Genomic DNA, 11051 nt, shown 5'->3' with positions numbered 1-11051 from the left:
ACACGGGTGAGAAGAAGTGAATACGATCAAGAGAGGAGTTTTCTTTTTTAAATATTCTAAAAAAAAATAAATTAGAGAATTGACTCACTTTTTAAATTGTTTAGAAAATTAACTTGCTTTTTAAAATCGTATTTTAAAAATATAATTTTAAATGTTGAGAATGTAATTTATGATGATATGAATTTCACTTTTTGAAATTGCATTTTCAATTTTAAAATCGCATTTTCAAAATGCGATTTCAAAAAGTAAATTAATTTCTTAAATAATTTGAAAAGTGAGTCAATTCTCTAAATTGTTTTTTTTTTTAGAATATCAAAAAAAAAAAAAAAAAAAAAAAAAAAACTCATCAAGAGAGAGGTGATGGTGACTGTGTTAGAGATGGGCAAAATATATTAGCCGAAAATGGGGATGTGGGTTTTATTGGGTGATGGATTTGTTTGATAGGCCTATCTATTTTGAAACACATTGAATCGATTTTGTTTATTGCTTTTGAAATTTTTTATTTTATGTTCTCATTTGGTAACTTTTAGTTTTAATTAAAGAGTCAAAAAAATATTATAAGTTATTTTATTAATTTTTTTATTTTTTTATAAAAAATTAAAAAATTATTAAAATATTATCTCCTGAACGAAGCCTAAAAATGGAGAGATATTTTAGAGAGAGAAATTCATTAGTTGAAGAGGCAATGATTTGGTAATGGGCTTGTGGGCAAAAATTATTTTAGGGTTATATACAGAAATGGATTTACAGAATTGTTTTTATTAATTGAAACAAATATAACATGGCTATGGCATTGGTGTAGAAGCGACGGCAAATAGCCGGTGAAAATGGTAGATGGTAATGGATTGGGGGTGCTGTTGTGCCTTTTTTGTGGGAGTTCATTTTGAATGTTTTTCGATAATTTGAACTGTTCATATTATAAGGTTCGTTAAGAATATTATTCATGTAAAAAATTAAATTAATCGGATATTCATAACCCTATGATTAGGTCTTAATTGTTTTTAAAAATTTATGAAAGTTATGTTAACCGTTAATTTTTATAAAAGCAACTATACTTTGGTTATAAAGTTATAGATATTAAATCAACTTATTTTTTGCATGGATGATCTACTCGATAAATCCTACAATATGAACAATTCAGATTATCAAAAAAAAAACTCGGGACAACACTCCACAAGAGTGCACATTAGCCTATTATGCCCAAAGACAGAATAAGATCCCTGATCAGCATCAGTGGGGCCGTAGGAAGGAAAAAGGGCAAAAGGAGAGAATATGAGTTTAAACCGGAGTTAAACTAGTGGAACATTTAAAATGAGTGTCCCACTTTATTTTCAATTTTTAGTCACATAGCAAAACATTATTTGTTGTCCACGGGAGGACCATGTACAACTTAAAGCATTAAGATTCCCTAGAGCGTAAATTTTAGAGTGATCTTCTAGAGTGATCCATCCAAGGGATGAGTTTAAAACCTCACCAAAATGACATCGTTTTGGTGAGTAATTTGAAAAGAAAAAAAAAATTCAGATCTACAACATCCATTACATATAGAAAACAGTGTGAAAGAGAGAGAAGAAGAGAGAGGAGACACACACCCATTATATATACACAACAATCAAAGTGAAAGGAAGAGAAGAAAAGAGAGAAAAAATAAAGGAAACACACACCCATTACATATACACAACAACAATCGTCTTCTTCTTTTTCTTCGTGATTATTCTTGTGAGGATATATTTTCTGAGTCCCAACACGTGGCCAAGGTGATACCGACGTGTCAGCCGAGGTACCACGTGTCTAGGTTATGACGCCGAGGTGATCTCGGTTAGACCGAGGTTATCTCCGAAAATATCGGAATCCGAGATAAGCAGATAAAGCACAAGAGTTCTAGAATGAGGAAGGACTTTAGCATGGATAAGGATAACACTCTTAGAGAGTTTATCTTTATCTCTTGGAGAGTCCAGGATAAGCACTGAGCAAAAGTCCATTTAAGCTAGATTTCTATGGGGACTAGGATTGAGTTAACTACAAAAGAAAGGCACCCCCGATGGGTCTAAGGTACGCAATTTATATTCTGAACAATGAGTTTAGCACTATTGATTATCTTTGAGAGATATACTGACTTGATCGTCGGAGTGCCCCCGGGTGGATGAACCACCGCCGGAATCTTCTCTTTCTGTTGCATGTCAGACAGGTGCCATCTATTCTGCCAGTGCTCTCCAGCTGAGTACTGAGTTGCCAGTGTGATCGAAAATTCACTCACATAATTTGGCGCCGTCTGTGGGAAAGAAAGGAGAATAGATGGCCCACGACGGACAGAAGGATAAGGTTGGGGACAAAATCCCTGCTGGGAGTGGAAAACACGTTGACCCAAACGTGGAGGAAGGTCACAATGAGGAGACTCAGAACCAGAATCACGGCAAGAAAGACGTCGGCCAGGATGGCGACGTGCCAAAGAAATCAGATCGAAGCAGATACTACAACGAAGACAACCTCCAGGTACGGAAGGATAAATGCCTGCGGAGGGACGAAGAGGTGAAAGAGATGGCAAACAAGTTGGCAGACCTACAATCAGTCGTCAATTTTATTATGCAAAATAACGTCATGCGGCCACCATTTTCGCTGCAGGACACGCCGATTCCAGCGGCCAATGCCCAGAAGGGAGGGCAGAAACCAACCCCAATAGCCCCTCAGCACACCAGGAGTGAAAGACACTCTCACCGACCTTCAAAGGAGGTCGGGCGAGGAGAGTCGAGAATGGAAGAATCGCGGAGGAGGAATCGCACCAAGGAAGCAGACCCCAGAGAACATCGGCATGTTCAAAGGCAGGAGCTGTGTTTCAACACAACTCATGGAGAAAGGTCAAAGAGGGCTCACAACAAAGCTGAGAGCAGTGCACCTAAAAGACTGAAATCAGAAGATAGCCGAGCTCCTAGCAGACAAAGGAGGACTTGAGATATTACCTCAAGAGGAAGCAACAGAATGCCGATGCCAAGGTAACCTCCCCTGATAACCCGAGAACACTCTTCTCAGTGGAATTGGACAAATTTGAGGCGCCAAAAAGATTCAGTATGCCGAGGTTCCAAATATACAATGGTAAGTCAGACTCCAACTTCCACGTTGGATTATACTTAAACTCAATGGCATTGTATAGTGGGAACGGGTCGTTGCTGTGCAAAGTGTTCCCTTCATCGTTCAGGGAGATTGCATCAGATTCGTTTCACAAATTACTGAAGGGAAACGTGAAGACCTGGGAAAGCCTGGCCGAGATGTTTGTGGCCAGGTTCGTGACAAACAAGCTGCAGCCATTAAGGGTGGATGCATTGATGGCTCTGAAGATCAGTAAGGATGAAGGCCTTAGGGCCTATGCAAAAAGATACTATGAGGTGTTCAACTGAATACCACAGTGTAATCAAGAGGTGGCGGTCGTATCTTTCAAGAACGGCCTAAAAGACGACTGTCCACTACGAAAATCTTTGGCAAAGACATTGCCAAAAAGCATGGAAGAGCTCATAGCTAGAATCGAGAAGTATGCCAAAGCTGAGGAAGATACATCGGGGACTAAGGAGACAAAACAAGAAAAAGAAAACGGCTCGTCGAAGCGAGACTGAGGTAACAATGGATCCAGCAAGCAAGAGATAGGACTAAGGGCTACTCAGGTAGTTACGACTGTGTTCTGAATCCCAATTCACAAAGTCCTGGATAAGATTCGGAACCAACCCTATTTCAGAGCGCCAACGAGGGCACCAGGAAAGTTTATGGAAAGAAACCTCGGCAGACATTGTGCTTACCACAATGAAGATGGGCACATGACTCAGGGTTGTAAAGCCCTGAAAAGACACTTAGAAGACCTGGTGAGGCAAGGCCATCTGAGAGACTTTGTCAATAAGGCCAGGACAAGGGAAGAACAGGCAAGATTGCCTCAGGCACCAGCAGCCCCCCCCTCCCCTAGCACAGCAACCTCAGGCAGGAGGACCTCGGGTAATTAATGTAATTCACTCAAAGGTCAACAAAAACGAAATTCGAGAGAAGACCCAGAAGGTAAAACACCTACAGCATGTCTACCAAGTCGGGGAGAAGAGACATCGGGCAGAAGAGTGCCAAGGACCAGTAGTGTCCTTTACTGAAGCCGACCATGAGATGGTGCAGCATCCACATAACGATGCCTTGGTAGTATCCCTCCAGGTTAGAGAATGCCAAGTGAAACGCATCTTAATCGACCAAGGCAGCTCTTGTGACATCATCTACGTCAGATGTTACAAGGAGCTTGGCCTTCACCCAGACGATATGGAGCAATCCAATAGCCCAATGGTTGGGTTCAATGGAATGCCGACATGACCGCTAGAAACGACGAGCTTGGATGTGTAGGCTGGCACCAAGAAGATAAAGACAGAGTTCACCGTAATCAACACACCCTCCCCTTATAATATCATCTTGGGAAGGCCGTGGTTGCATGCGATGGGGGTTGTTCCCTCAACATTGCATCAACTATTGCGGTTCCCAACAGAACATGGGATAGAGGAGATCAGAGGGGATCAACTGCAGGCAAAGAATTGCTCCACGGCAGTAATGAAATCCACCTGCAGCATACGAGAACCAGAGAAGGCAGAGATTGAAGGCAAGGACGTGGAGGGCCTAGAGGATGTCGGCAAGGAGCCAGCCGGAAAGAGTGAAGAAACACTGAAGAAAATCCTCATCCAGGAGGGGGATGAAGAACGCTTCTTTCTTCTCAGCTCGGGCTTAGCTGAAGAAGAAGAAAAAGAGTTGAAAGCTTTTTTTAGAGCAAATATTGAGGTGTTTGCTTGGACACCTTACAAAATGTCTGGCATTGACCCCGAGGTCACTTGCCATAAACTGAATGTTGATAGGTCAACAAAACCCGTAATCCAACGAGCAAGAAGACCGACGTTGATACACATTGAAGCAGTGGAAGAGGAAGTAGACAGACTTCTGGAGGCCATGGCCATTCGAGAGGTAAATTACCCGACATGGCTATCAAACACAGTGGTGGTGAAAAAAAAGAATGGTAAATGGAGGGTCTGCGTGGACTTTACCAGCCTGAACAAGGCCTGTTCCAAAGACAGTTTTTCTCTACTCAAGATTGACCAGCTGGTAGACGCCACTTCGAGGCATGGAAGGATGAGCTTCCTGGATGCCTATAGAGGATACCATCAGATAGCCATGCATCCCCTAGATGAGGAGAAGACTGCGTTTATCACCCCAAAAGGTCTGTACTGCTACAGAGTGATGTCTTTTGGGTTGAAAAACGCAGGAGCAACTTACCAATGACTGGTAACCAAGATATTCAAACACCTGATTGGTGGAACGGTAGAAGTTTACATCGATAACATGGTCGTGAAGACCAAGGAACCTAAAGGTCATCTGGCCGACCTAAAAGCAGTCTTTGACATCCTTAAAACATATCGGCTCCGACTCAATACAACGAAGTGTGCATTTGGAGTGGGATTTGGTAAGTTTTTGGGATACCTAGTGACTAGAAGGGGCATTGAGGCCAGCCTAGATCAGATTAAGGCCATCCTAGAATTGAAGAGCCCAACGTCGGCAAAACAGGTACAAATGTTGACTGGAAGGGTCGCAGCCCTGAATAGGTTCATAAGTAGAAACTCAAACAAGTGCAAACCTTTCTTCAACTTAGTGAAGAAAGCCACAGATTTTTTATAGACAGAAGAATGCGAGGTCGCCCTGGCCGACTTGAAGAAGTATTTGATCACAGCTCCAGTTCTTTCAAATCCAGAACCTGGAGAGGAGTTGTTTTTGTACTTAGCAGTCTCAGAACACGCAGTAAGCGCAGTGGTAATCTGAAAAGAAAAATGGGAGCAAAAGGTTGTTTATAATATAAGCAAAATCCTAGCCGATGCAGAAACAAGGTATCTACCCTTAGAGAAATTAGCACTGGCTTAGTAATGGCTTCAAAGAAACTGAACCATTACTTCCAGGCCCATAAAATTGTGGTGCTAACTTAAAACCCCTTGAAGTCCTTGCTACAACAAGGAGACCTAACAGGAAGAATAGCCAGATGGGCAGTGGCCTTGGAACAGTATGACTTGGAGTACAGACCCAGAACAACAATCAAAGGCCAAGTTTTGGCCGACTTCGTGGCCGAGTTCACACCAGAATCCATTGTACACCGGGCTCCGTTGAGCCGAGGTAAATGATGTCCAAACAAGCAAGGAGAAGCCCAGCCGAATGCAACAGAACAAAGGAAAAAGAAAAAACTCAGACCCTGCAGCATTTACATCGGTGACTCCTTTCGACTGTTTGTCGATAGGAGCTCAAACCGACAAAGAGCAGGGGCAGAAGTAGTACTCGTATCTCCAAATGGACAAATAGTGGAACAGTCCATTCGTTTGGGGTTCAAGCCCTCAAACAATGAAGCAGAGTATAAAGCATTGATTGCAAGACTGAAGCTCGCAGTAGCAGCTGAAGCAAATGAAATAATAGTCTTCTGCGACTCCCAGCTCATAGTCAACCAAACAACGAGCGAGTTTGCAGCCCGTGATGAAAGGATGTCGGCCTACGCAAAAGAGGTCAACAGGCTGGTGGCCTTGTTTTAGAATTGTCGACTGCATCAGGTTAGCCGAGATGATAACAGTCATGCTAATGCACTGGCCAACCTGGCTAGTGCAATACTACCTGGAAAAATAATGATGATAATGGTCGACTACTTGTCAGGCCAGAGCATTAAACCACTAACCATAGAGCGTGAAGCAATGTATGTGGACATGAGACCAAGCTGGATGGATGCAATCATTACATTCCTGAAAGAAGGAAAGTTGTCAGATAACCACAGGGAGGCACACAAGATCATATTAAAGTCGGCAAGATTCAGTCTAACTGCAGAAGGACATCTTTACAGAAGATCCTTCACTGGACCCCTTTTACGTGTGTACATCCCTCACAAGTTGAAGATTTTTTATATGAAATACATGAAGGAGTTTGTGGAAGCCACGCTGGGGGCAGATCACTTGGCCATAGGGCCATTACGCAGAGGTATTGGTGGCCCTACATACAGAGAGATGCCGAAGCCTATGTGAAAAAGTGTGAAAAGTGCCAAAGGTTGCCACCTCTGATACACTAACCAGCAGCAGACCTGAACCCAGTATCCAGTCCTTGGCCGTTTGCCCAATGAGGCATGGATCTCGTTGGGCAACTGCCCCAAGCAACTGAACAAAGGAAGTACCTGCTAGTAGCAACAGATTACTTCATCAAGTGGATAGAAGCTGAGCCCCTAGCCAAGATCCGAGATGTAGACGTAAAGAACTTCATATGGAGGAACATCATCACCAGATTTGGGATTCCGAGAGCAATAGTTGCTGACAATGGAACACAATTTGACAGTAAGCTAATCAATAGTTTCTGTACAAAGTTCAAAATCAAGAATTACTTTTCTACCCCGAGTTTTCCTCAGAGCAATGGACAAGCAGAAGCATCTAACAAAGCCATCTTGGATGGGATTAAGAAGAGGTTGCAAGCAGCAAAGGAAAAATGGGTGGATGAACTGCCAAGTGTACTTTGGGCATACTGGACTACGCCGAGAAGATCAACAAGAGAATCTCCCTTTGCCATGGCCTATGGCACAGAAGCTGTCATTCCGCTGGAGGTCGGCATACCAGGGATCAGAACCCAGGGAGTAGAAAACGGGACTAATGATATACTCTTAGCCAGAGACCTAGATTTACTAAAAGAAAAAAGGGAAATAGTTGCAATTCAACCAGCAGCAGCTTGCCAGGGCTTACAATAAAAAGGTTAACCCAAGGGAATTCCAAGTTGGCGACCTAGTCTTGAGAAAAGTCGTCGGCAACAAGAAGGATCCCAGGGAAGGCAAGCTTGCCCCAAATTGGGAAGGACCCTACAGAATCACTTCGAAATTGGGCAATGGGGCATATCGGCTTGAAGATAATGAGGGCAAAGAGTTGCCAAGACCCCGGAATACTTATAATCTGAAATTTTTCTATCATTAATATTTTCCTTATTTTTTGCCGACGTAATGAATAAAATTTTAGCAGAATTCTTTTACATATATGACTGATAAGATACTTGCTGATGTTTCTAGAATACATGCGTAATAAGAACCTAAGTGGAACTTAAGTTGACATTAGGGGGAAGAGAGTTGAAAACCGAGATTATATTTAACACTTGTTGAAACTTAAAAAGTTTACAAGTTGAAGTTAAACCGAAATCATGTTTAACACTTGTTAAAACTTAAAAAGTTTATAAGTTGAAGTTAAACTGAGATTATGTTTAACACTTGTTAAAACTTGAGAAAAGTTTACAAATTGAAGTTAAACCGAGATTATATTTAACACTTGTTGAAACTTAAAAAGTTTACAATTGAAATTAAACCGAGATCATGTTTAACACTTGTTGAAATTTAAAAAGTTTACAAGTTGAAGTTAAACCGAGATTATGTTTAACACTTGTTGAAACTTAAAAAGTTTACAAGTTGAAGTTAAACCGAGATCTACAAGTTGAAGTTAAACCGAGATTATGTTTAACACTTGTTGAAACTTAAAAAGTTTACAAGTTGAAGTTAAACCGAGATCCTGTTTAACACTTGTTGAAACTTGAGAAAAGTTTACAAGTTGAAGTTAAACCGAGATCATTTTTAACAATTGTTGAAACTTGAGAAAGTATACAAGTTGAAGTTAAACCGAGATTATGTTTAACACTTGTTGAAACTTAAAAAGTTTACAAGTTGAAGTTAAACCAAGATCATGTTTAGCACTTGTCGAAACTTGAGAAAAGTTTACAAGTTGAAGTTGAACTAAGGTTAAACACTTGTTGAAATTTTATGAAAAAATTACAAGCTGAAACTAAGGTTTTGTTAAGAAAGGTACTTGGGTACTTGCCAAGGTAAATCATCAGTTTGCATAACTGAGGTGTGTCACCCCGAGAAGGTTGCACAAAGATTGAAGTGTATATTAAAGATATGCAAAATATTCTAAGTATAGAATCATACAAGAGTAGTAAAGAGAAGGCAAACATACAAACGTTCAAAACAAAGAAGTTGTATTTATAAGAAGGCCCTTCGGCCATATGAAGAGCTCACACTGTTTCAAAAGAAAGACAAAAGTACAGAGCACAGAAGAAAGAGAAAAACATAAAATTAAGATTCTTCATCATCATTAGCAAGCTGGGTTTGGACTTTGGAGGACTGCTGAGAAGACATCTCGGCAGCCTTCTCAGCTGCAAGCTCGGCGTCAATTTCTTGAAGAGTCACATCGAGGCTCTTGTCGGCAAGGGGCACGTCCGATGACGCCTTCTCAAGAGTGGCATCCTTGAGGACTTCCTCACCCTCCTCATCTTGAGTCAAGTCCAGGACTTGCTCATTCAGAGAAGAGGACTTGGTCCCAGCAGCCTCTTTTGATTTCCTCACCAAGGTCTCCTCTTCGGACTTAGATTCGACGTCGGATTGCTTTGGAATTTGAGGGAATGGAAGAGGAATGACGTCGGCGTTCTTGAGGGGCGAGTCCTCGGGGACTTCAAGCTTTTTTAGAAAAGACATCTAACCTAGGGTGAAACCCTTGTTGCATGTTTGTTTCACTTGCTTTTCATAGTCAGCCGTGACATCTGCCACCCTCTCATTGTAGCCCTTCTCATCAGCTGCCTTAAGCTCGACGTCCTTCGTGGCCAAGGCTTCTTGCAGTTCTTTTTGGGCCTGGGCCGTCTTTTCCTCGGCCTCTCTCTTTTCGACTTCAAGAACCTTCTTGATGGCCTCAGCGGAATCCGCCTTTTCTTCGGCATCATTCTGAGCTTTGATAGCAACCTCGGCTTGATCCTCCAAAGTCTTCATCTTTGATTGCAATTTTTTATTAGTCTTTTGCATACTAGCAGCCTCCCTCTTCTTGTCAGCCAACTTCTTCCAATTCTCAAAGGCTTGCACTGAGAAAGAATGAGCATGTTGGATGGACTAAGAATGAACAGAAGTTATTAGAAAATATTATAAGTATGAAATGAAGAGAAAGAAAGAAAAATTACCGAATAAAGAGACTTACTTGAACAGAGCGCTGAAGCATCAGAGCATAGTTTTCATATTCGCTCAGCTCGGCGTTCCGGTCGAGATCGCCGGGAAGAAGCAGAGCGGTACTAAGGGCAACGCCGACGTTGATGTCATCGGCACTATCGCTAACCCTAACTGGCTTATCCTCCAGTGTGATTTGGGAGGCCCAGGGGGCATCGTGCTTTAAAGACCCCGAGGTGGTTGTAGCGGATGACCTCGGCCTCTATAATCGGGTAGACTCGGATGGTTGGGCCTCGGCAGGCCTCTTCTCAACGGCAGAATGGGACTTGTCGCTCTCAACCAATTTGGAGATTGGCAGGGTGTCCTCAGTATCAATCTAAGTCACCGTTGCCTTTGGCTGAGCCTTCTTGATCCTTTTTGTCATCGGCTTTGGTTGGGTTGGTGCTGGTTGAGCATCAACTGAATCAGGAATGTTGGCCAAAAGATCCTTAGCGACTGCTTTTTGACGGCCCATTTCAGCAGCAAAAATCGTTTATCGCCGACGTTGGCGTTGAGATGGCGGGATCAGAAATGGAGCCGAGGTTAACGGCTGCTCTGCTGGATCAGAAGTTTATCCTTGATCTGGCCGAGATGTGGAGGCAGCTTGAGGAGTTATAGCGGAAGGCGAAGAAAGTCTTTTCTTCTTTTTCTTAGAGACGTCGAGAAGAGCTGACTTGGAGGTAAGAATGAAATTGAGTAGAAGAGGGGCCTTCCGTTTGTGAACTGGCAGATCCAGTAACTTCTTCAAGTCTTTACTAGGAAAGAAAGACTGGCGAAAGCCCTTTGGTGGCTTAGGAAGAGCTGCAAGAAAAATAGACATTAAAGCGAACAAAGTATTGAAGACTTTAAAAACAAGTATGAACACAGGGCTCTTACCATTGCCCTCTACAAAAACTGATCGAGGAAGAGGGTAGAGATGAAAGTCCTCATCTGGAGCGAACTCCCAGTTCCCCGAGGTAACGAAATAGTCATCCCCAGCTCCCTTGTTAGAGTCAGGGAGGTCGGCAACAATTTTGTACTCCGTGGACCTTGGCAT

Source organism: Camellia sinensis, chromosome 5 (assembly GCF_055761805.1).
Source record: "Camellia sinensis isolate YWXY chromosome 5, ASM5576180v1, whole genome shotgun sequence".
Lineage (NCBI taxonomy): Eukaryota > Viridiplantae > Streptophyta > Magnoliopsida > Ericales > Theaceae > Camellia > Camellia sinensis.
The sequence above is the reverse complement of the archived record's forward strand: the minus strand, read 5'-3'. Positions refer to the sequence as shown.